This window comes from Hirundo rustica, chromosome 25 (genome assembly GCF_015227805.2).
Source record: "Hirundo rustica isolate bHirRus1 chromosome 25, bHirRus1.pri.v3, whole genome shotgun sequence".
In the NCBI taxonomy this organism is placed as follows: Eukaryota; Metazoa; Chordata; class Aves; order Passeriformes; family Hirundinidae; genus Hirundo; species Hirundo rustica.
Window position 1 is genome coordinate 1,184,581 of NC_053474.1, and position 27,297 is coordinate 1,211,877.

Here is a 27,297-nt window from a genome sequence, read left to right on the forward strand (position 1 = left end):
GTTCAGAGATCAAAAATGACCATAACTACAGGCATTGACTCTAAATCATAATGAGCAAAATCATAATTATGATAATAATAATTTCCTCAGCATTGAAAACAGTTTTGATATGTTGGTATGAAGATGTGCTTTGTTTTACTTCATTAAGTCTGCTTAATATGTTTTTATTGGCTTTTGACTCTGGTTCATTTGGCATAACAAATTAAGAGTTTGGTCAACCATCTGAACAGAACCATTTTTTTTTCCTCAGGGTGAGGTTTTTCATCACTTTTTTGGAAATTTTGCACTTCTCCCTCAAGCTTCTAAAAGTTCTCAGAAAATTATTCCCAGTTTTCTCAGCTTCAGTCATATGGTGGGGAGCTTCTGGTTAAAGACATGGGCTTAATAACAATACATAAATTCTGGCATTTTATTTTTACTCCTGTATAGAAATGTTCATTATATTGGTGAAAATAAGCAATCACATTCTATTTAACAGTGAAAAAAATTGCACACGTCCCTGCAGGAGCTGAGGAATCTATTTTCATTATAACAAACATTGATTTTGCACTAAAAAACCCTCATTGTTTGAGATAATGACTGTTGGGTTTCTTAGTTATTCTTCTGGTTCCTAAATCACTAAAACCATAAGAATAAAAGAGAAAATAGGAATGGAAAAGACACCACGCTGTATTGAAATCTCTTAGCATTTTATCTTTAGTTAAAATTGCAATCATCTTCAAGGCAGATACGTACTGTCAGAAAATGATCTCACTTATTTCGAGCTCATTTGGATAACATCTGTATTTTTGCCTCTGGAATCACCACAGAACCCAGGTGTGCTGATTTTTGAATTAACATTGGGATTAATGCGTGTGCTCGTGGGGTCCTCGCCCATCAGCTGGGCACAGCTGGATCCCTGAAGCTCAGCGTCTCACAGCTGGAAGGTGCCAGGCAAACCTCTGCCCCACGTGCACACATCTGTGTTCCCATGCTCTCCCTCCCCAGTAACTCTGGTGGTGGGGTTGGTGAGCAGGGAGCCTCCTTTGGTCTGCTCTCTGCGCTACTTTGAATAATTCCGGGGTGGTTTTTATCTTTTTCCTGAAGGGAAGTCGCTCCCCCTGTGCTCTCTCCTTCGCCCCCGCTCCTCAAGCTGCATTAATGTATTCTGTGGGAAGCCAGGGGCTGGCTGAATGCACCTTCCCACCAAGAGCACGATGAATTATTGAGGCAGGGATATTCCCTGGTGGATGCTTTGCCAAGGTTACGCTCTTCTGATATTAGATATTTATTCGGCATAAGGTAGGGAAAAGAACCTCATTGCCACATTATGTCTGACACAATCAAGTTTTGGGGAATTTCAACAACATTAGAAGATTTGTATAATATATTCTTTTAGAGGCAGAGGCACAGCTTTAAACAAAGCATAATCCCTGCTGCATATCATTTCCACCCTAATGCAAAAAGAGGAAGCGAGACCATAATGCTGTCTGCATCATTTCCCCTTTGTGCTCAGTTGCAAGGACTATTCACCTAATATTCAAAATCCACGTATTCATTAAACAGAAGAGAGTGATGGGGAAAAAAAAAAAGTAAGAAAATAATAGAATAGGTTTCCATGAGAGTGGAGTAAAACTGAGTCATTGTTTTTAGATATTTGGGGTTGTTTTGGAGATAATGAAATGTTTGATATCCAAAACCTTTATTGCTGCTCGCATAATTCCTAATTTTTGACTCAGATGTTGTTTGTATTCCTGCTCTCTGTAAGGGAAGGATCTGGTGAACACTTCCCTCACTGTCACCCAGGCTCTCCTTTCAGCCCTTTGTCAGCCAAAGCTGCAGGGTTTGTGTCCTGGGCACTGGAGCTTTTGTGCTCCTCACGCTGTGGTCTTAGACAATGGGGAGAAAAATAAATCTTCTCTGACAAGTTTACTTAAAGGGATACTATCACATTAAATAAGCATAAAATATGCCCACCAGTAACGTCGTTCCTTTGGAAATTTTGGGAAAAATATATATATTTTTTCTTGGTACCAGTATTTAACATCCTCATCTGTTTGCAGGGATGTAATTTGTGAAAATCCCACGATTTTTTGCACTTCAGGTTGTTCTTTACGCAGCACTTTCCAAAGACTAGGGAAGGAGTCAGCTCTTTTACCATTTCTTTTTACTCAACAGTCAGGATTTGAATATTCTGTCCCACCCCAGTGGGAGACTGGGATGTAAATATTTCAAGGCAGTGTTTGAGCTTAAAATAACTAGTTTTGTTTCTAGTTAATTGTTTATGGAAATAGGACCCAAACCCCCATATTTGCTAATAAGTGTCATAAGCAAAATGAAACATTTTTAGGAGATTAACCAAGCCTTTTTCAGGAGAAATTATCTTCAAATATGAAAATATCTTCAAACCTCTCTTTATAAATTCACTTGTTGTAATTGTCTTTTGTAAATAATTCAGTGAATTTCAGCAGGATAATTGAACCAGAGTGGTTTTACAGTGGTCCTTACATCTTTTTAAATCGGGTTGTTCATAAGTAATCCTTGTAACTTGCTTATGAAATTCTTTAATAAGGTAGAGACCAAGATTCCGTAACAAAGAGTGAAGAAAACAACAAAGCGTATTGAGAAAACACAGCGATTGATAGAAGAAATACGGCTTAATTTGTAAAATGACCATTTAAATTCTATCAGCAAATGAGGTTTTTGGTAATATTTCCCAGCTGCCCGCAGCTGCAGGGTCCCCTGTTGGCACAAACACGTGCTTTAATTCCACGGACGCTTTTCAATCAGCTCAGGAATGCCAGGGAAATCTTCTGGAGTGGAGAGGAGCTGTGGGAGTGGATGTGCAAAGTGAATCTGAGCGATGGGCGCCGTCCCCAGGGGATTTTCTGAGCCTCAGTGGCTTTTCGGGGGATTCCTCTGCTGTGACTGCGCTTTCAGCTTTCCTGTGAACCCGTCCCTATATTAATTAATTGCACCGAGGGTTTTCTTTGGGGTTAGGGCTCTTTGTGGTTTTGTTTTGCAACACTGTTTTGTTTTGTTGTAAAGGAACCCTCAGCGCTAAGGAAAGCGCTGAGGAGCTAATTGGATGTTAATGAATGGAGCAGAATAAATACCTTACAAGGGGAAAAAAATATTCTCTATTTGAAGACCACTTTCTCTAGTGATTCACAGTTTTTTCTGCAGGCTTTTCCTGGGGTATATTCCGCTATACCAAGGAGCTGTATGCTGGGGTGTGTTCTATGATACCAGCATAAATAATATTTATATTAACACGCACAGAGCCTGCTTGCAGTTTGGGTTCCATTGTGCTGGACGTTTTACCAATGTGTATGTGTCTGACCCCATCATCCGAGGGATGTGCAGCTTAAAAGTGCCTAAAAAAGCAATTTGTGGCACTGAAGGGATGAGGCTGAGGCCTTCCTGCAGTTCTGCAGTAGCTCCTTGGCAAGCTTCATTAGCTTTTTCTTTACATTGTTATTTCTATTGCTGCTTTGTACAGATGGCGTGAATGCTTCAAACTTTGTTGAGGATTTCTGGAGACGTTTCTTGACTCGGAGGTTTTTCCGTGACACGTGAAGGTTTTTTGATATGACATCAAAGAGATTTTTTAGTGAGGAGTGGAGATGATGCGTGTCTAAGCACTGGGGACCCTCCTTACCCCTGCTGTCATACCTGAAGGACATTCATCATCTGCATTCTGTTTTCCATCCCAGAACTCATGCTAGTAGACACTGAATAGAGTCAACAGGCAAGGAAGGGCTGCATTCAGACACAAATTTGGGGTTTTTTTCCTAATTTACTGAATTTTCTACTCTTCTGGTGTCTGATCCCTGTTTGTCAGCTGCCCCTTCATCACTGTGCAGTTTTTCAGCACAAGACCTAATAACTGCTTACAACATAACTAAGAAATGCTATTAAAAATTCCCACTGAAGATTCTTTAGCAAATATTTTTTTCCTCCAACTCACTCTTCGGACAGTTCCCTCGTTCTGGGAACGCTATCTGTTCAAGACGAGCCACTAGCCAGCCATTTTACCCTTTACTGATAATAAATCTTAGGACTTTAGCTCTGAGCTCTGAAAGGAGGAAGCAGAAGGACTGTGCCACTGCCTCAAGGCTCATCCTCACAGCAAAATTCCTCGCCAAACAAAAGTCATTCAAACTTTGCCTTTGGGAGAAGTGCTTTCTTTTTGAACATCTCCAGGTAGCAGGAAGAACCAGTTTGAGAAGCCCTGCAGAAGGGCAGTGACTTTCTCATTTCGGTGAGACGATGAAATCCATGATGCTCCTGAGAGGAGCCCCTGCAGTGCTCCGGGCCCTCTTGGACTGAGTGCACTGGGCTGATAATTATTAATGAGGATATTCTGTGTTCTTACTGTAGTATTTTTCACCTCGAGATCCCTAAAAACTCTCCACCTCCAAAAAACAGGGGGGAAAAAAAAAAAAAATTGCCCCAAGATTTGACAGAACAATTCTGCACGCTGCAGTTGTGCAAATCCACGTGAGAAAGAAACAGAAGGGAACAACTGGCAAAGCCAGTTCAAGGAGTCAGTGACTGCTGCTGAGTGCAGCCCTTTTCCCTAGCTGAAAGCGGGAAATATAATAATATATGATATTATTATCATCATATAATTCTATAATTGTTACTATATTATAAATACATTTATTTAATATATGAAAATAAGTATACAATTGTGAAATTTATAGTGTATATATATATAAATAGTATATAAATAATAGATACTATCATTAATTAATAAAATATAATGATCAATTTTCAAGCTCTCAGCATCATGCCCAGCTGCTTTTTGGGGGTGGATCTAGGGACAAGGTGCCCCTTTGTTGAGGAGAGAGCACAGGGCGCAAGAAGGGGTGGCTTTCCTGAGTGCCTTGTGTGTCCCAGGATGAGTCCTGCCAGCCGATATCTGCCACCTCCTCCCCTCCACACGCTCGGTGTGACCGCTCCTCTTCCTTCTCGCTTTCCTTTCGTGTCTGGAAATGTTCCCCCACAGCTGCAATTTGGCTCACAGGCTGACCAGAAAAACCCAGGGTCTGGGTTGCCATGAAGCCTTTTTTGCCTTTGGGGGTGAGGGTGGAGTGCAAGGGAGTGCAATGTATCAAATAATTCCGATTGCTCTGAGGTTTTTTGATTTTTTTTTTTTTTTTTTTTTTTTTTTTTTTTTTTTGCTGTTTGTAACTGATCTCCTGTTTCTGGAGAGTGTCGTGTTTGTCCTACACGTAGTTTGGAGGAATTAGACTGAGCTCTAATTTACACTTGTTTAACTACAGATGCATCCCCACTGCTATTTGTTTATCTCACATTTATTACACTCTTCGAAATTCAAGTTAAGCACTCAGGGGCTTTTTCTAGTAACACTAATGGAGGAGAATAGATGCATTATATGTGAATAATGTATTATGATGATACAATTTGGGTCTCTTAGCTCTAACCAAGACCAGTCCTGCTTTACATTATTTATAATTTACACACACCTTCCCGAACATTTTTATGTAAATATTTAATATAGAAAGTGAGTTAACTCTTTCGTTTGGGAGGTTCCCAGTAAAAACCAGGAGGGAATGCCAGAGGGCTTCCAAACCTCTCTACCTAAAGTAGACAAGTGGCCAGTCTTGCTTATTTTCAGAAATTAAGAGAGAAATATGGGAAATTACAGACAAAAAGATGTGCGCTGGCTTAGCACCAAATCCTTTTTGCCTTTCTGCTTCCCAGCTGCTCTTATTAAACGGAATGAATGCTGACTGCAGAGAGTTTATCTGTGCAATCCTGGCTGCCAGCACGTGCAGCGCGCGGGTTTTGCCCTTTGCCGTTTTCTCACGCCTTTTGTCTCTCGGAGTTTTGCTCTCTTTGTGCCAGCATATCCCTGCTCAGAGAGGTGGCAGGGGTGCTCTCCAGACAGATCAGCAGAACCCCCTCCTTGCAGCCTCCTGGACGCCTCAATTAGGCATTAAACCAACAAAAACTAATTGGTCATTTCTTGGAAATCTTGATTGTTTCTGTCTTCTTATCTCTGGCCCCAAGAATATGCAGAATGGCAATAATATACCACCACCACATGGCAAGATTTATAACTTAAATAGCAATTGCTGGACTCGTATTTTCCCTGTCTTCGAGGGCTGGATTCACCCTTCCCACTGGAAGAGGAGCTGAAAACTTTCCCTCTAGAATCCCCTCAACAGCCCAGCTGCTGACTGCCCAATTTCCTTTGCCTTGCCCTTGCTGCTGTGAAATATTTTCATATATTTGATACATAAGTCGTTGCTACTTTTGAGCTTGGAGCTCGAAGTAGGAATCTAATTAGAAGCACGTTTTTGCAGCAGACCTTCATCATCACTGGTTACTCAAATTTTCCCTTGATGCCATCACACACATTCTCCATTCCCCTTCCTGCAGCCCTAAAATATTCTGAACTCTAAGCAGCTAAGGATATAATATGAGCAATCCTTGGCACTCCTCAGTATCCTTCTCTGGGGAAAATTTTGAAGGGACAACCTCTTGTAGTAGATTTAAGGCAGGTGATTAATTTCTGTAAGCCTGAGCACTTTTGTTGGAGCACAAGGAGTACATTTTCAGGTGTGTGCAAACACATGTGATGAGGTATTTTCAAACTGCAAATCTGTACTGTCTCCTTCCTAGTGTACTCTGAGACCATGAGATGTTGAGTCTCCCTAATTGCTGCTTTTATGGCTTGGGGAAGGAAAAAAAGACAGACATTTCTTAAAAAAAAAAAAAAAAGGAAGATTAGAAGATTAGCTTCAGGTCTTCTGAAAAATACCATTTTATAATTTGAGTCCATGTACCTACAAATTCCCAGCAGGCTCTGAGCCAAAGAAAAACACAGATGAAATAAACATACCTAAAGACAGCTGCTTTTTGAAATCTAAGAATTGAGTTATATACCTTTCTGACAGCTTCCTGAATCGCAGCCCACGGCCAAGATGAGTAAATAGGTATCTGGCCCTTTAACTAGGTTCCATTACATATAATTAAAGACTCAGAGAATTAAATGGCCTGCATGGAAAGTGGCTTTCAGTGGGCTAAATGCCTGAAGCAATCTCCTTGCCTGGGCGCAGAAGTGACACTGGCTTGCGGATCAATATCATCTCTGTTATTAATATCAAAAGCGCATTACTTTGTTTTTGCCTGGCTCTGCTCCAAGCCTTGAGCCCAGCTCCCATCCAGCCATTTGCCTGGACCATAATTTACTTTTGTGAGTTTTTAAGGTATTGTTTTGTCAGGGCCAATCACCATGAAGTTATAAATGATTCTGAGGACTTGCACTCTCTGTTAGTGGCAGACGCGGTGAAATTAATTTTTAAAAGTTTCACGTCAATTACTTCTGTCCTTGAGTTATGCAAGGGGACAAAGGAGCAGAGATTTAAAGACATGAGCGATGTCAAACAGATGAGGTAACGACAAACAGAAACAGCAGCTTGGGACCAAATAGACATTACACTATCTTTAATTGATACATTGAATTAAACAATGCTAAAGTTAAATAAATATTGACCACTTAGCAAAAGAACCATTGATTTTTATGATGTACAGCATTTACATCATATACTGCTCCAGTCTACAGATTTAGGCTGCAAGGCTGTCAGCTCTGGCACAAATACTCTGCAGGACAGCTTGTGCTGCTGCTCAGCCCCTTTCCAGAATTATTGAGGTGAATGTTGGCCATTTCCCCACGGTTTTGTTTCCAAGGATTGGGTTTTTTTTTTTTTTAAGAGTTAAATTCTGCCAAGTCTTTCCGCTGGGGTCCCACCTCTGGCACAGGCAGACAGAGGTTGGCAGTGAATTATTTGTGCATGGGCTGACTGCACAGCTGGGGCACTGCCCACATCTGCCCTCCAAACATCTGCCTCTCGTTTTGTGGGGCAGGGAAGAGGCAGAGGCCGAGTTTCTCCAGTGACAGGAGTGGTTCCTGCGTGGCAGGGGGCTGAGTTTCTCCAGTGACAGAGGTGGTTCTGCCTTGCAGGGGGCTGAGTTTCTCCAGTGACAGAGGTGGTTCTGCCTTGCAGGGGGCTGAGTTTCTCCAGTGACAGAGGTGGTTCTGCACTGCAGGGGGCTGAGTTTCTCCAGTGACAGAGGTGGTTCTGCCTTGCAGGGGGCTGAGTTTCTCCAGTGACAGAGGTGGTTCCTGCACTGCAGGGGGCTGAGTTTCTCCAGTGACAGGAGTGGTTCCTGCGTGGCAGGGGGCTGAGTTTCTCCAGTGACAGAGGTGGTTCCTGCACTGCAGGGGGCTGAGTTTCTCCAGTGACAGAGGTGGTTCTGCCTTGCAGGGGGCTGAGTTTCTCCAGTGACAGAGGTGGTTCTGCCTTGCAGGGGGCTGAGTTTCTCCAGTGACAGAGGTGGTTCCTGCACTGCAGGGGGCTGAGTTTCTCCAGTGACAGAGGTGGTTCCTGCACTGCAGAGGGCTGAGTTTCTCCAGTGACAGAGGTGGTTCTGCCTTGCAGGGGGCTCTCTGCCACAGCCACTGCATCCCTTGCAGAACAAATCACCTGTGCTTTAACTGCAAAGCGCGGAGGCTCTTGGGCATCCTCAGAAGGAGAGACCTCTGCAAACACTGCCTGTGGCTGCTGTTTCTGAAGCTGGCATGTTAACGCTCACTCTATTAACATTTATTTAATTACTTAAATGCGTTGCATCTTAACGATATGATATCTACCTACCCTGGAAATGAACTAAGACAAAATAATTTGCTTACAGAGCAAGAGTTTGTCTCCATGTCTGTTACAGCTGCAGAACAAAGCCGTGGTGGTTTTTTTGTTGTTTTTTGGGTTGTTTTGTTTTGTTTTGTGGGTTTTTTTGTTTTGGATTTGTTTATTTGTTTTTTTAAATAGTTATCTTCACATGTGGCGTGCCCCTGGTTGTGAAACTTACACAAAATCCCATTCACTGGCGTTTAGTTTCTCACAGAAAGGGGAAGTGTGAGGTCTCCTCCTGGCAAAGTAAAGGTTTGATTAAGGCAAAATCTATATGCTTATTAATGCCAGCTTTGGTTACGTTTAGCTTCTGCAAGAATTGCCAAAACACCAGTTAATAGGTTATTATTTCAATTAGTCCATGATTACTGCTGCTAATCGCTAACTCCTCATTGTTGTGGCTCCCTTTGACTTTGGTTATTAAGAAGCATTTGGATTTTATTACAATTGACAGGAACTCAGGTCTTCTCCATAGATAAAACACTGCCTGTTGCAAAAGAAATTCAGAAGTAATGAAAAGAGGTTTTAAAGTTTTGGGTTGGTTTTTTTGGGGGGGATTTTTAAAATTACATCATAAACACAACACAGAATTCAATTAAGTTGGAAAATTATAAGGTTTAAGGAGGAGACGTTAGATTTCTTAGAGAAAAATCAAAATGTCTTTAATGAGTTTTCAGTTATAAACAAGTCTAGCCTGGTAAAAATGAAAATAAAAATAGAACTAACACAAGATAAGGGAATTACTGATGATAGCAGGATAGGTGAAGAGCTTGAGAGCACAGAGATGTGTGACCTTGGAAATTTCCATGTTTGGTTCTGAGGAGCACACGGCAGTGCTCAGCCTTGTCAGAACCTAAATTGTTATCGAGCTGCAGGCTGCATGGAGAGCAGCTGGAGGGACGTGGATGGTGATCCAGACATTTTATGTCCAATCTCAGGGCTCCATTTGCAGTTGGGGATAAACATTCTAAAGCAATAAATGATAAGAGAAACATTTGCAAACAGGTATTTGCCCATTTTCCGTGCCCAGTGTTTACAGAGTCGATTTCAGCTGTGGTTGTCTTTCTCCAGCGCTGTGTTGGCAGCTTTCATTGCTGTTTAATTGAAACTCCCTGAGTGTGTGGAAGGGTCAGGGTGGATTTTCCTCCCGGTGAGGAAGGAACTGAGCTGCACGTGGAGTCCAAACTTGGACTGTGAGAGCTTTGCTTCTGCTGCTCACTCCTCTAAATGTGGGCAGATGCTCTGGTTGCCTGATGTTCCACAGGGCAGTAGGAGAGAGCAAACTGTGAGGATTTTACCTTTCACCTGCCGACATCCCAGAGACTTTAAGTTATCGATGGATGAGTATCTGCAGGGAGCCTGTGAAGAGGAGAGTGCCAGGGTCTCCTTGAGATGCCTGATGTCAGCACAAGAGAGAGGGATGTTCTGTTTTCACAGCAGTGCTGGAGCTCACTGCCTTGTCGGGAGGAGCACAAAGTGCTCGACATTTTAACAGCAGGGCAGTGAACAAGAAGGAGAGGCTCTCTCTCCCTCCACCCTTCCCAGCACGCAGATGCCCCCAGCTGCAAACGTGGTGATTTAAAAACATGTAAAATTCATAAATGAGGCAGCAGCTGCGTTACAGCTTCGGCAAAATGTTGAATTGCTGCATCACTGTAGACTCTAAATGGCAATAAACCTTCCACCTCTCGTAAATTAAGCAGACTTTCAAAAAAAAAAAAAAAAAAAGGTATCTACAATTGCAACTTTTTATGGATGTTCAGCAACTTCAATCATTTTGCAAAATGCAATTCCTGCTCAAAAAGTTCCTCCCAGGTATGTATTTAAGGAGAGCTAGAGCTGTGCAGCGAGTTGATAGGTAAATTTTAATATGACAGTGCCAAAACCTCTATTAGATTTATCCAGAGGCACAGGCTGCCCAGTAATTACAAGAGGCCAGAATTAAAAGTGGTTTTGAGTACCAGGAAAGTGACTTAAAGGTTGTGTCAGAGGTTCAGGGGCTGAACTTGGAAATACTCTCTACCTGAACTTAAAAAGTGATCTTTGAGCCCACCTACATTTTAAAAATTAGTTCAGTGGAAGTCAAACCTCTCAGGACAGCTGTGACCTTCCCACATAAACTGGGAACAAATTACCTTACAGCCATTCAAGAGGAAGAACAGAATCCTCCTTCCTTGTTCTGGTTTGTTGTGTCAAAGGTGACACCCTTGTATCAATATGGCTGTGGTTTTCTACCCTGCACTGGTCATTCAGAGCCCTCAAAACACTTCAGAAGTTCATCTTTGTCAGCTCCTAGTTCAAAGGTTCCTGTTAGTGCTGGGTTGTTTGAAACAGGCAGTGCTTTGCCCAACAGTGTAACAAAATCAGGAATAAATCTGGGTGTTCTGCTCCTCCTCTGCCACTGCATGATGAAGAAATGATATTTTTCAGCGCATTAAATGCTTTCTTTGAGCTTGGTGTTCTGTTTCTTTGGGTTTATTCATAAAAGTCCAGTATTCAATGGTTTCACAGGGTGGCCTTGGCTAACTGTGGCTCCTTGTTCTGACTGCTAAGTCTGTCTTGTGTACCTTAGTAAATAAATTTAATATGAGCTGAAAGGCAGCAGACCATTCATTTAACGAGACAAAGCTTGACTAGTCAATATTACAGATGAGAAATTCAAATGAACTGCTAATGCTATCGGAACATTGGCTTTTCATACCTATAAAATTCTACTTTCTGTATTTCCTATTTTCTAAAAGATTTAAAATTATTAGCTCATTGTGGGTTTTTCAAAGCGCTTAAGAGGGTTTTTATATTTTATTTTCATAGCAGGGCACCACTGAACCCAGTTCAGTCAGTGTTGCCTCTGCACCTGGAGAGAGGAGCCTCCTACTGAAGCTCCCTGTGAAGGGAGATGCACAGATCTCGTTCCAGCATCACCTCTACATTTAGGCTCCGAGGTTTTTGTTCCGTGTTTTCACTGTGGGTATGGATCATGTTAATATCAAGTTACATGTGCATATGGGTAGGATATATCCTGGCTTTCTGTTCAGCTCCAGAGGCAAAGCTCACATCTGAACACTTACAGAAAAGGAAACCACAGCTCCTAAAGTCACCTGGGGGAGTCTGTGTTTGCAGTTACACACAGGATCGTTTGGCTCAGGAGCAATTCTAACTCCATGTGACAATTTGAGGTGACATTTCCAATGCTGTGGAAGAAAAACCGCTTTCCTGGACCAAAAAAAAAAAGGAAAAATATATATAAATGCATATCAGCATGAGTAAATGAAATGAATGCTTTCAGTATTTTTTTTAAGGCTTGCTCCTGTGATTAAACCATTTCTGAAATTGTAGTTCATCAAATAAGAATATTGTTTTTATACATTAACAAACTGGTGGCCATTGCCATGTCTTATTACTCCACGCACTAGGGCAGTGTTTTTAGGTTCAGGTTAACCTTGGTGAAATTTATCATGGTTCAGTAACGTTTCTTCAACTGTCTGATGACAGGCCTTGCCCCCAACAACGTATGAATATTTAAATTACTGTTAATTATTTATAGTATATTTTTATTAACACTGACTTACAGCATGATCATGCAGCAACTAAATCTTGTTATGTCCCAAGGTTGGACGTGCAAGATTATTCAAGCAGTAATCTTGCTGCTGAAGGGAGGGAATGTCCATGTTTTTGTGCTGTGTTGGCATCTGCGGGAGTGAATCCAGAAGATCACTGAAAGGAGGCATTTGTTGACCCAAACATTTTACAGAAATTAGGTAACTTCTGGGTGGGAGCCAAATGAAAAGTTACCGCTTCTACTAGAAACATTTGAAATGTAACTTCTCAGCGTGGAGTTGGAGACACTTAAAAAACCGAGGATCTGTCTCTCACCATTGAAGGTCCAAGTGGTGACTCTTGCTACGACTCTCTCTTACCTGACTGTTAAAGCCTCGAGCTAAATGAAAAACTTAATTTATCCTGTTATCATTTTATCTTTCTGTGCATGCTGTGAAAAAGCATTTCTCCCCCCTTGATAATCAGATATGTTTTATATTTTACCAATTTATATTTTTTATGAGCTCTTTAACCCCTTCCTGACCAAGCCAAGGTTGCTATTCGATATTTTCCATTGTCTTTTCAGCCTCCTGTTGTTTTACTGTTGAATTCCCTTCAGGCTGTTGTCAGTTCTGTGGTGAATATCGATGATATCCATCTATCCAGATATTTATGTGGACTTTATACTGCCAAGGCAGCATGTCCATATAACCTAACACAGTGTTCTGTGTGAGCTAATAGGAAATCCCTGCAAGACCAGATTTAAATCTCTCTGGTTGGTAACACAAGGTGGTGCCTCTGCATATGATGACAAGATTTCATTAGCCTTTTTTTTTTTTTTTTTTTTTTTTTTTTGTAGCTGTATCTTAATGCAAAACCATATCTAATCTTCACTTTGCTGTCTCTGCTAGATGTCTTTCAGCACTGCAGCTTCTTTGGATCTCCTCTCTCTCACTGAGCCTCTGTATTGTGGATTATTTTCCCTGGAGGTATAAGTTGTATATTTTTCCATATATGAAGATAATAAATGGCAGAAGTAGAGATGAAAAGAAAAACCATTACTTGAGAGCAGAAATAGAAAGAGATGCAAAGAAAAGACTGACAGTGAGATAACGGAAGAAAAATCAAGGAAGAAGAATGTGGAAAAATGAAAAAGGAGTTAAATAATCAGAATAAATTAATTAATCAAAGTGCAGATCATGTGGACTAGAATAGCAAAGCAGCGATGAAGAGAGCTAAAAGGAGACAGGCATAAGGATAATGTAGGATAAGTTAAAATGTAATATATATTTTCAAAATAATGCATTGATGTGCTAGACCTGACTTTTAGCGTACTCTGGGAACCATAAAGCTTGTGGCAAGGGCTTATGAGAAACATCGGATTTTCCCCCTAACAAAAGCGGTGATTCTTACAGTGATCATGGTTTCGTTTGCAGTTCTCTGATTATCACAGCGACTCACGATTTTTACGCCACATCACAGATATGAAAATGTGATTTAGGAAGGGTAAGTGAATTGTCAGGCTTACAGAAGTAATTGCAAAGGAATCCACAATTCTCAGGACGGATCCACTGTCCCTAAGTTTCTGCGGTGCTGCGGTTAGAGAGAAGGAATTTTTGTCAATTCTCACACCTTCTCTCCGTATTACGCACGCTCTTATATCATAGAGGTTAACTGGGATTCCTTGACCTCCTTTTTTCACCATCTTCTCTTAGACACAGAGTCACAGGATGCCCTCCGCTGAGAGCAGCTGCCTGAAGCCCAGCAGGCTGCTGGAAGTGTTCGGGGTTGGTTTTCCTCTCCTCCTGGCGCGCCCCTCGGAGCCCCCCGCGCCAGACCGCCGGAGCTGGGGGCTCAGGGACCGTTCGGCAGCTCCAGGGAGAGCAGGAGCGAGCCCTTGCCAGGGGAGGCTGCCAGGGAGGGGAACGGTGCTGGCAGCGAGCGGGGAGCGCAGGGGAGGGCTCTGCTCGGGGCCGAGCTGCTCTCCGAGAGCTCTCAGAGATCGCTGCCCGTGGCATTCGCAGCACCGCCAGGGGCTTAATAGGATTTGCATAGCGCACACGGCAGTTCCTAGGGGAGAATGACAGAGATCATTAAATGAAAACAAATAATAAATAAGCTCCTTACGGCCCCCACAGGTAGGTGAATGTGAGCGCCGGCGGAGATGGATGGCTCCGCGGCGAGGGGAGGAACCGGCGCGGCGGAGAGCTTGGCGCTCCTCTCCCTGCCCGCGGACAGCGCCTTCCCTCGCCGCTAAGGAGGGTCAAGCGACTGTCACGGGCTCTGCAGGGAGGAGATGTAACCCGTGTCACAGCTGCCAGCCGTTCCGGCTTGGAAAGGTCAGCTCCCGTGGCGCGGGCGGCAGTGTCACCGTGCCCGCGCAGGGCGCACCCGCGGCGGGCACCGGCGGCACCCCGCCCTGGCCAGCTCTCCATCCCTACGGAGCAGCAGCAGAAGGGGCTGCAAACGAGCTGGCTTGTGTCTGCAGGGCAGCTGCGTGGATTTCCTTCGTTAGGAGAGCTTTAGGGACACGGTCAGGGACGTTATGTCACGCAGGGAGAGCGAGGATACGGAGGGATTTCACGGCTGTAGGTGTTGTGGCTGTTACTTATTCCACATGATGGGCTGCTGTGGCTGAAATCAGACTAAAGCTTAGGAAATTCTTTAACTGTGACCTTTCCCGTGACTCAGATCACAAAGATTTTCTGTCACTTTGCTCTGGGCTAGATTTGAAATTATGTCTTAGAAGTGAAAGACACAGTGAGTGAATCAGGCAGATTAAACTAAATTATTGGCTCCAGACTTGTAGTACTCTGTTTCCTACAAGAGATCAAAAATAAATGTAAAGCACTGATTTGACATATCCCATGGAATGGTTAAATATTTCCTTCATTATAAACATTATAGAAGAGTACCTATTTCCAGGCTCTTATATTACATGGCAGGTCACTGTGCACCTCACAGGAATTCAAGCCAATGCCAAATCATCTCTGTATCCAAATAATGTCAGTTCTGTTAACTGCATTCTTTGCTTACCGAAATATTTAAAATTCAAAGGGCAGGAGGATGTTTTTGTCACTTTCCAAAGAGAAAGGATAAAATCATTCCTATTGCCTTTTAAAAAAATGTTGATAAATTGAGTGATAGAGAGAGAAATCTGCAATGTCAGAAAAAGTTTAAAAGATATTAAGCTTACTGATTGTGCAATCTAATTGTGATCTCAGTATGAATGGGGATTAGCATGCAACTTTTCCGTGTGCAGCGTTATGACGTTACCTCTTGGGGATCTACTGCTACCATCTCAAGCTGTCTATTGCTAATTAATGCGTATCATTCGTATAATACTTTTTAAACTATCTTTGCAATGCCCTCTGCATCCTTTAGTAGGTGTTAATTTTTAAATATATGTAGTTGAACCCACAAAAAAAAAAAAAATATTGTAGTGCGCTGAGGAAAATAAGTCACAGAAAGCCTTCAGTGCAGAGCTGGAGGCCGGTTCTGCCGCGGTGTGCACTGGTGCCTGGGGTGTCTCAGCTGGAACTGAGGGTGCTCAAGGCTCTGAGAGTTTGTCAGAACTCTCTTGGGGCCTCTCATGTCATGGCAGGACCAGGCTTGATAATCGCTTCAGATGATATTTCAACAGTAACAGCTAAAAGTGTCAGTAACTTCTTTGGCTGTCAGTTGAATTTTTTCACTCACACTTCTAATCTCAGCCTGGAAAGTGTGGGGTTTGGGGACTTCTTCATGATTTCTGCTTTCTCATTTGAAATTTTGTTTTGGGAGTGTACCCATCACCTGAGCAGCTGGCTGGTACCTTTGCAGGGAGTATCTGAATTGTCGAGATAAAACCTGTCTGAAACACACTGAACAACAGGTGAGAATGTTTCCATCCCTGGAAACACTCAAGGCTGCTTTGGATGGGTTGGATGAAACCAGGTTGAAGTTCCAAGCAGCCTCATTGAGTTGGAGAGGTCCCTGCTCATTGCTGAGGGGTTGGATTAGCTGAACTTGAAATGTCCCTTCCAACCCACTCTATTCTATGATTATATGAATCACATAATTCATAAAAAAGGAAATATTTTCAGCACATCAGGAACCTGGAATGATCCTCTGGAGATATGATGGTTAACCTGGTCGCCTTAGACCCTCTAGTGGTTCTAACTCAGCCAGTTTTAATGTGCAAATCAAATTGCATCAGTAGAAGAATCCCAGGTGTTTTGGAAGTATTAGATACCTCCCCAAAGAGCTTGAAATGAAGCTAGAATATTCTAAATGACAGGTGGAAGACCTAACATGGAGCAGGATGTGATGGCAGGCTTCGGAAGGGGCTGACCAAGGAGGTGATGGAGTCCCCATCCCTGGAAGTGTCCAAGAAATGACAGGATGTGGCACTTGGTGCTGGGGTTTAGTTGACACGATGGTGTTCGGTTCAAGGTCGCACTCAATGGCCTTGGACATCATTTCCAACCTTAATGCTTTGTTGGTTTCTTTCATATTTCTGATTCTTTATGAAGGCTTGGAGAGTTGAGGCCTTTCAGGGAGTTGAGGCAATGGAAGTTCACTTGGGCAGAGGATATCCTGCAAATGTGAAACAAGTGTTGAGTACAGTTATCTGCAGTGCTTAATTGCCCCTGCAGTTTGGTTTATTTATTTTTTTTATTTCTGTCTATTCATTTTTCCTAGCTTGGCATTTTTGTGCATGAATACCACTGAGAGTTAAGGACTTGCTGTGACTCTCACTCTTACTTATAAGGAGTTTTGCCTGCAGCAGTCACATAGTTGAAAAATATAGATCCATGTGACTGCTAAGAGACCACTGAGAAGCCAGGTAAGTAGAACTCATGGCCATTTTGCAATTCCATCTCATTAGACATGTTTTGGGGCTTATGATTGTGCTGTGAGGATAAATAAGTATAAATATTATATTTGCCTCCAGGTTATCTTTAAAAATGTATTTCTCTGTCTCCCTTCCGCTCCTTCTTTCCTTCCATTTCTTTTCCCCCCTCCAATTTTCAGTGTAGTCTGTCAGCTCCTGGGAGGTGAGCTCTCAGCTCTGTGGTCTCACAGTGTGGTGGCCCAGCATAAGGTGTTGCAAAGGGTTTCCTTGTGGTGCCAATTACCCGAGGTTCCAGAAAGCAAAATGTGCAGCAGTGTGATTACGTCCATGTGCAAATAGAAATTCACTATTTCACCCAGAAACTGATGGGAAAAGTATTGCAAAGAAGTGTTTGACTCAATTTTTCACTCAGGAAAGTATTTGACTTTGTCCTCAATGCTGCGTTTTCAAAATGTAAAAAAGTGTCAATAGCTGTCTTTTTTTTTTTTTTTTTTTTTTTTTTTTTTTTTTTTTTTTTTTTTTAATCATTTGAGCGACTCTTGTGAATTCCCTTTGAGATATAGAGTAGCAAGACAGGAGGGAAAATCTTGGGTAAATACATACCTGAATTTATGTGGTTGCTCAGATGTTGATCTTGAGCGCACAAAGTGCAAATGTTTTTTGTGGAGCATACACTGATCCAGTTTGTGACCTGCTGCAGAGCCCCGGATCTCCAGTCAGTCCATGGAATTATGCTAACTGACACCAAGTGGGGCTCTAGATTTCATATTTTCACGGAATTTAAATGCTCCTTTCTAAAATATCACCGGGATGCCATCATCAGCTGCTGCTATGTGTAAAACGAGAGGATGCAACACGAGAGTTCCTTTAAGCAGGGAGCACCAGCAGGTTCTGTGTAACTTGGGTGCTGATTTGGGCTCAGTGGCGTTTCTGGGAGAGGATGCCAGGAAATGTTTCCTTTTCACATGCGAGTTCGAGGGGGATGTTTCGGGGTTTTGGGGCTCGCGTCGTTCCCGATTGTGGGTGAGAATTACCACGAGGTGGCAGCTGCAAACCCTGCGTGTCTGGTGATTCCCCCGCTCTCTCACTCTGCCAGCAGCCGGACCGCGTGGTCCCGTGCAGCTGGAATTATTCTCTTCTCCAGAAAATCTAGCTGCTGAAAGGTCGTGCACAGATCCTGAAGGAGCTGTGTTCTTACAGAATTTCCTTTTCACCATTATGCACTGGTGGTCAGTGCGTGCTCAAGTTAATGCATGAAGGAACTTTGCACAGCGGTCAGGAGAAAAGATGTGACCTTTTACTCTAAAATCAGAAGAGGCTTTTAGAAGCAGTGACTGTGCTGCTCTCTGTTTCTTCCTAAACCAGCCCTCCACATTCAGAAGTGAACACAGTGCAAAGAGGCTGCTCTCTCCAATGGAAATGTTTGAGATACTCAGTGTTCCTCTGTCTCTGTGTGTTCACACACAGGGAGCAAAGAGCAGAAAAAATCTCTGCTCACAGATTGTTTTCAACATAGTTTCACCGGCACCATTAAAACACCTCTCAAAAATCTTTGAGAATATTGAGTCTCCAGTGAGGGGCAGTTAGTTGGTAATCAAGAAAAAAATGATGGCCAGCCTTGCAAAAAAAAAAAAAAAAGTTTTTTTGTTTTCCTTTACTCGCAGATGTTTACCCTTTTGATTACTTGTACAATGACACTAGGAAAAATTACATCCAAAGCATTGGCTCGATCTACGTATAAAACAATAATAAATATTCCCCAAAGTTAGTCAAAACAGAGTATGCTGTGAGGAAAACTTTGCTGCAATTTTCTATAAGGCAATACTTAACTGCAGGAATTCTGAGTCTGAATGTTCAGTAAGAAAATAAAACTCTTAACGGTGAGAGTTAAGAGAAGAGTTGTAGCTGTTCACAAACAAATACTGTCCAGAAGGCTTCACGGGTCTCTTTTTCCAGGCAGAGTCTCTGTACAAAGTGCCCAGAGGAAAGTTTGGATCCAGCCCCCGGCAAGGACCAGGTTATTTTCAGCAGCCCACAGTCGAGGTTTGCGCTGGGTGCTGTGTGAGGGGTGTGATCGTATCCTCTCTGCTTAAATCACACTTTGCTCTTCCAGTCACAGAAAGCTTCCTCAGGATTTCAGCAACGCTTCTCCCTTGGTGAGGGACCCTTAAGATAAATAAAATTGAGATGCAGCTCGTAGCAGTTCTGCAGCGTGCTTTCACTTGTGCTGTAACTGCAATGTCCTTCGGTTGTTTGGGTTAGGTTGGTTGTTTTTGTTGTTGTTGTTGTTGTTTTTTTCCTGTTTGTTTCTCTTCCAAGGTCTCATTTCAAGTTTTAAAACCTCTGAAAAAATGAGTGTCTTTTTATGTCCTGGCAGTGTCCTCATAGGCTGTTTGGATAATGAAAGTGACAGTGTTTTGGGGAGTTTTCTGGCACTGCACTGAAATACATTTGCATTTATCATCTCATATTATTTCAAATAATCGTCTTGAGGAAGTCAGGAAACCTGCCCCAGGAAGTTATCTGACCGAGTACCTGTGTGCTGCCTGTAAACCCTGCAGAAGAGGCCATTGTGGGGAAAACATAAAAAATTCCTTAGAAACAATGAAATATTTTGTCAACCGTGTTGAGACTGACCTGCTGCACACAATGGTGGAAGCTGAAAGAAAACCATTTCTGCAACAGAATAATGATGCCCTGTGAAAGAAAAAGAAAAAAAAAAAAATCTAGAAAGCCAAATTACTACCACTAATTTTAACATTTAATTAACTGGTGCCACAGTTCCGAAGTCTCTTGACTAGGCATCAGTGTACCTCTGTGTGTTTCAGCCCCTTTTTTCTGTTGTACTAGATGTTTGTTTTAAGCCGATTTCTTGATTTCAACTGCAAAAATCACAGGGCAGGCACTGTGGGATGGTGCACTCAGGGATGGACTCATATGCAGAGTCATGTTCTCTTAATTCCTTTCTCCGAGTCATTTTTGCATGAAACACGGTAATAGGAACATCCCTGCTCCTTGCCTTAGGCAGCTACTCATGCTGGTTTCTTGAATTAATATTTGATTGTTGCATAGGAAAAAAATATATAGACTTAGGGTTCGAGTAACAGCGTAATTATCTCCTTGAGATAGTTGGACCTACCAGCACCATTAACCCTTCACCTCCTCTGCCAGTGTGGTGAGGGAAGGACCAGGAGGTGGCTGGATTGGCCAAGGAGTGGTTGTGTTTCATTATGTGGAGCAAGGCAGGAACCTAAAATGGGTTTTTCTAAGCCTCTGCTCACCTCTCTGAGGTGGACTCAAGCTGTGATTCTTTTCCCAGACTAAGGATGCTCTGGGGGAAAGATTTCTGTTCACTGGCTATTATTGTAGGTGTAACTACAACCTCTGCATTTCAGCTCTGTCTGCATGATGGTTTACAATCCTTAATTTTGCATTTAGAATGCCGTGCAAAAGTTCATGTTGGGGATTGGCTAGTGATTTCCTGTCTTATATTAAAAATGCTTTGCTTTGCTAGGGGATACTCTCAGGGGGTGTCCACTGGCACTGATATTTTCTGCAAAACCAAAACATCTGTGTGTGAAATTTCCTTTCAGTGTGAAGGAGTCAGGCAGGACTGCAGTCACAACCAGAATGCCCAGAGATGAAGACACTGTCTGAAATAAATCCATCTCTGATTTAGGAGCTTCTCCTGTAGCATCAGTGTTGATACTATAGGAAAACCTTATCAATGATCCAAACCTTATAAATGATCAGTATCAGGCTGAATTGGAAATACCTGTGTTTCCATGGCCTGTCAGCTACAGAGGGTGTGCTTGTGGCCAGGAAATGCAGTACTGCTCCAAAGAGCTCAGAACTGCTCCAGCAGGAGCTCCAGACTGCAGGAAAACTTTTTATTAATTTTTTTAATAATTATTATTATTTTCTGTATGGAACAATGATGTGCATACCTTCCTCCTCTTCCCCTGTGAGGCTGTGACTCAGTCTACGACGTGCTCAGGTGTGAATGTTCTCCAGGGCAGCTGTAGCTGAGGGTTGTATGTGCACACACAATAACGTCTTACATGGATAGGAACCAGAAGATACTATGGAGAAAATAAAGAAGAAAAAAATAAAATCTATAAAAATCAAGGTTTGGTAGGGCCCATCCTGAATGTTGTATTTGGAGGCAAAAGCACCTCCCCTCCACTGCAGAGTGTGAGGCTGCTGGGGCCGTGGATAAAAGCTGTGTGTCTCTGACAGAGCACCAGGTTTGTCCCAAAGGATTTACCTAAAGCTGGCATCTGCAGAATTCTGTCAGTCCATCAGAAGGGCCCAGGGGCTTTGTGCACGTGGGTTTTTTTCAGCGTTCCACCCATGGAGGTGACCACCACTGCACAGCATCCTCTTGCTGTAGTGCAACATTCCGTGTTGCACAGCAAGCCTGCAGGGAAACAGCAGTGGTCCCTTTGCTGTGAGATTTCCATCTTTAGCATAAAGACTCTCGGTATGAAGGAGGAATTCTGAGTGGAATCTTTTGTGTGTAAGAGCGCTGTGCTTCTTGTGTTCTTTGCTCACAAGCATGAGGCAGTGTGTCCATGCAGTGTGAGCCTGCTCTGTTGTTTGAACTCCTAGAGCTAGTTTTAGGCAAAAGAGTGTTTTATCCACTAAAGTCAGTAGTAAAGGGTGGCCACCTCATGAAAGCAACTCTCCAAACTCCAGAAAGTAGACACTCCCCATGACTCCCAAGCTGTGCTTTTGTGGTTTTTGAAAGAATGCTGTTGAATCTGCACTTAGAGCAGGGTTGCTGAATCTTATTTATAGCTCTGCTCTGTCTGGTGCACTTCCTCTCACTTCCCTACAGAATGATATGAATGAAAATGACACTATTGACTCTGTGGGTGACAATCAAAGAGCTTAGAGAAACATGATTTTTATAGATTCGTGACTAAGGGAATCAAATCCCTAAATCCTGATTTTTGAGGCGAGGGGAAGGATCAGGCTGTGCAATTTGAAGGGCCCCACTGGTGGGTTTTCTTCCTTGAAAGGTGCCAGGTTTATCCTTTCTCTCGGACCTTCTAAAGCTGGCTAGAATTGGCTGTGCTGAAGGGCTAAGTGACGAAAAGAAAAGCCGAGTGTAAAAGATGCTAATCAGCCTTTGTTCTTTTCAGACATCACATGCAGGACCTGGAGTAAAGATTTTGTATGGAGAGAGATAGATTTTAATTAAGCATCTTAATAGAGAAATCCTTCTTGTTTTTTTCAGAATAAATTAAGGAAGTAACTTTGATGCAATATCATTTTCATCTAATCAGTAACATTCTGAAATTACCATGTTGTTTTCCATTAGAAATACCATCATCCAGCAAATCAGATAAAATTATTTAACACAGCTATATTGCAGCCTCAGCTAACATCGGCTTGGGCATGTGTATACACAGAGCAGCAGACGGCAAGTGAATTGACAAATGTTTATAGGGAGGAGAGGGCAGACGGTATCAACAATTTTATATACTCCTTTGAAAAAAAGATGCCTGTATTCCATCTCGATTCACTAATAATCAAATAAAGGCTTATCAGCGTTTTGCCATGTACATATAGTGAATACTGACTGCTGACACCAATAAAAGGCAAACGTCCTTAGCTTTTGCTTGTATGCACAAATTATTAATATCTCCATTAAAAATTTCGACTTGGGCGTGAATTCAGAGGTTTTTGTTTGACTTAAACCAACATCTTTAACAGAGAGCTTTTACACCAGGGTGTTTGCTATGTTTTTAAGCACACAAAACCTATGTTTGCTATGTTTTTAAGCACACAAAACATTTTTCAGTTAAAGTTAAATTTAAGTTAAATCAGCTTGCAAACCTGGGACAGCAGTTACCAGCCTGGAACAGGGATGAGGTTGATAAATTTTTTGTGGTGATTATGGCAGTTTTACACAGCTACAACTCCTGTGGGCAAATTTGCAGCTCATTCCTGACAGCCAGAGGCAGGACACAGTTATCCTCGCACGTCCAAGCGCTATTAATTGTTATTAATATTTATTTTCTATTACAGTAATGCCTCGAGGTGAAGTCAAGTGGGTGCTGTATTTGCCCAAAGTGAGAGCTTGACAGAGTGAGCGGAGTGGGAGTGGGAAAGGAGGAACCCCTGGCGAAAAGTGATTTACTCCAGGCTACAGGGAACGGTTCTGTGAGCTGGGAACAGAACAGTGTTCATGCAGACAGACTTTCTCTTGACCCACAATGCGCACTTCTCTTTCCAGTGCAAGTTCTCCCAAGGAGAAGACATTCCCAACAGTGCTGCAGGGGGTGTTATCTCTTGATCCTGTAATTCAGTCACATGAGGATCTGAGTCAGGAGAAAGCAAGGAAGGCAGCACTAATCACGTTCTATTTTTTTGCCTCCCATAGAAGCCAAACTAAGGGGTTTGGGTGTAAGAATATCTCTCACAGGAACCATGTAAATGTCCCTCTCAGAACAGACACTGCTTGTCACATTGATTTCTTTAGTTTGGCTAGATTTCTACCAGTTCAGGCAATAGGATTACCTAAAACTGCCAATAGTTTTGGACTTGACTAGAAATCCTCTGTAATAGGTTCCATCAAACAAAAAAGAGTTGCTTTCATTGCCATCATAGCTGTAATGCAATTTCATGTGGCGTCCTCACACGTACTACGATGTCTCATACAGAGCTGTCAGCAATAACCTTTTGCGGCAGCAGAGAGGAAAAAATCCCCAAAATACAAATTTGTCTAATGTATGTTTGTAGACCTTAAATCCTGGCTAACCCTATACAGCTGGGTTTCTCTGATCTTTGGTGCAGTGAGAAGTGACCTAATGAGAAATCATAGGGAAAAAACCAAAGTCTTAGGGAGCTGGTACACGCCAGGAACAGAGGCTGCGGGACCTGTGAGCCTCAAGCACCCAGCAGTGTTTCACTCCCTGCTGCCTCTCCTCCTGTCACAGACCAATTTATATTTTGTGCCTCAATAGGAGATGTTCCAGTGCTGGCAGAAACTTTTAATGATCCTGAGCCTCACATGCTGCTCTGGAAACAAGTTCTGAAGAATACAGAAGGTTTTGCAACATATCATTCCTATAAATAAAAATGTATTTCTCACCAGGGATTCAGATACTCTTCCACATTTCAGCATTGTGGGTTTTTTCCTCATCTGGAGATGCATTATCCCTTTTGTTTTTTCAGATATCTCTTCTTCTGATGAACTCTGGTAATCTGTAGTATTGTTAGTGGGATTTTAGATTATTGATTAGTGCTAAGATTCTTCCCGGTTTCCTTCTACTTATGAAGTTGTGACGAGTCCTTTCCAGCGTGCAATAAATACGTTATCTGAGCACTTATTATCAGCATAAGTGGATGATAAGTTGATAATATAACTTATTATCAATATAAGTTGATAACTAGCTCAGTTTGGGTGGAAACTTCTCCTTGAGCAAGGAGCAGCCTAGCGTGACAAATTGTTCCATCCCTCCCTCTGGAACATCTGTGTTCAACCACCTTAGAATCACAGAAAACCAGGATAAATCAGGTTGGAAAAGACCTCCGGATGCATTTAGCTTAACCCCACAGCCAAAGCACGACCGACTCTGACTCTGGTTGGGGTTTTACTGCGGGAGAGCACAACCCCATCCCTGGCTGGAGCTGGGAGGAGATGAGCTCACACGGAGCTCTGTAGCCTGGGGCAGGCGGAGCTCAGTGTGGGTAACAACCCCGCAGCCTCTCTCGTGACGTGTCGGTGGAATTAGCCGCTCAGGCTGTCAGATTGTATCTAAGAGGACTCTTAACTAAGGTGAGATCAGCTGCAGAGGGAGTCACAGGACAGAGCCGAGGCTCAGCTCGCTCCGTGCCGTGTCTGAAGTCACACGGGTCCCTACACCTCGAGATGCCTCGCTGAGTTTTGAAGCATCTTCCTGAGTCTCTGCCTCCCTCACCTGCAAGTTCAGCCCATCTTTATTCCCCCCGCCTTGGCTCCAGCACTCCCTGAAGCTGTTCAGGGGGTTTTATACATCCCTTTTATGAATACTCTACTCAAGCAGTGTATGGCTAGCAGGCACACAGCTTTTGCAGATGATAATGTTCTTTATTTTCTGGATGTGGTTCATTTAAAGGCTCTTAAAGAAAACATTTTCCTGCAGATTTCCAGTGAAAGGGGATTGCTTTGGGTAGTTTCTTTATATTCAGTTTATCTTGACTTTTACATGAAGTGGAAATGTACATTGTTAATACTGGGAAATGGTCAAAAGGAGAAATTATAACTGCTTGCACATGCTTTTTTTTCAAATGTGTTTCTGCTCTGAAAAAGAATCATGTGAATTTGACCTGGCCTCCCTTAGCTCTTCTTCTCCATGAGGCTGAGGGCTGCTGACATTAGTGGAATGGTTGCTGCTGTCAAAATGGTTTTCCTGGCTACTCTTGGAGAAACTGGATTACATTTGGGATTTTGTGCATCATCAGTACATTTTTTTTTTCCTGTAAATTGCAGTTGCAGGAATACCTCAAGCACTCCTGTGCCTTCAGGGTATGGTTGACAGCACTGCATGAGTAACTGAGATCCTGATAAGCAAATGAAATTACATGGATGAGCCAGTTTACCAAAAAACACAGAGCTAAGAGAGTTTTGCTGAGGAGAGAGGTGCAACAACACTTTGGTGGACGTGGATTGAGGATGCTTTGGCAGCTGTTACAGCTAGGAACGGCACAGAAATTCTTACGTGTCTGGCTGTGTGCTGCAGGGATGCACGCCTCGGAGTGTTTTCTGAGCCCATGAAGAATCCTAGGGCACGTGCGCTTGGTCACTTTTCTCATTTATTTTTAAAATTTGGGCACCAGTCTGGGTGTGCAAATTTTGGCTCAGGAGGGTCAGATTTGTCTTTTTAAAAATCAGAGGTTACTAGAAAGGTTTCCTTTTCCCCTTGAGAATTGCCACCAGCTACCCCACAATGCCTCTTGGCTTGGAAACATTAATCAGCGTTTTGGTCTGTGTGTGCAAGGCTGATATCCTTCGCCTCTCGGAAGGAACAGAGACCAATGACCACTCCAGAACCCATCCATTCCCAATCTGCACTCTACTTCCACCACTGATGCTCCCACCTTGCACGTAAAGCAAAGCAGCTGTTACTGGATTTCACTGAGGGGTTGTCAGGAGATTGTGAGTGTTCCAATCTGCACAGGCTCCTCCTCCTCACGCTCCTCCGCTTGACTAAAGAAATTAAAATGTGTGAGTTTAGCAGAGGCACGTAATGAATATTCCCATTTTCAGCGATTCAGAAAAATGTGATCAACCCCCCTAGATTTTATTCAAAAGTAACACGCAGTTTAGGGGATTTTATTGCATAAAAAATAGTAACAATAAATATGATCTGTGCTTGGGTGGTACACAGCTGCTCTTTACCTGAAGTGATAAAGACAGCTTAGTGAATGGGTAGTGCTAGTGTGGTGTGTCAGGCAGGATTTATAAATGCTAATATCTGTTAAGAAAATACACTCTTAGCCCTTCTCTACATACAGACTCAAACCTTTTTGTTGCTATCCTACAGTAGAAATGAGCGTGTTTAAAAGAATTTTATTCTGTGCCACAGCACGCCCTTAGTATTTGAACAAAAGTCAGCGTGATAAAAAAATTGATCAGTTCAGTGAACACATTTCTTTGCCTTGAACTGAAATGTGCATTCTAGGAGAGCATGGCTCGTGAATTGGAGATCCATGAAAAGAACAGACCTGCTAAAAGAATAACATTTTGACGAAACAAGCTTATTTGCTTAACAGCTTTCCACCGCAATTAACATACGCGGCAAATGTGTCTATTTAATGTGACAGTCTGCTCAAATAACCCTCTTCCAGGAGCGGGATTATATAATCCGGAGATAGCAGAGTTACACTGAGATTAAAATTATTGAATATCTTGCTTATCAAAGGTGCCAGCGGCACTGTCTCCTCCTCTCCTCTGTACCTCGTGCTGACTCGTAAATGATCCGCTCGAGCTCTGGTGTCCTTAAGTTAATGAACTGTCTGACAGCAGCATTCAGCACAGGACTGCTGTTTGGAACAAAAGAAAGGGAAACTGAAAGAAACCCTGGGGAAGACAATCTGTGCAGCAGCAGCAGCAGCTCTGGAATTATTTGGCCTCGTCAGGCTTCATGGGATGGCAGTGGCATTGGTCCTACAAGGCTGAAACTGTGAGGATGCAAAAGGCAAGGCGTGAAAAAATAAAGTGATAAG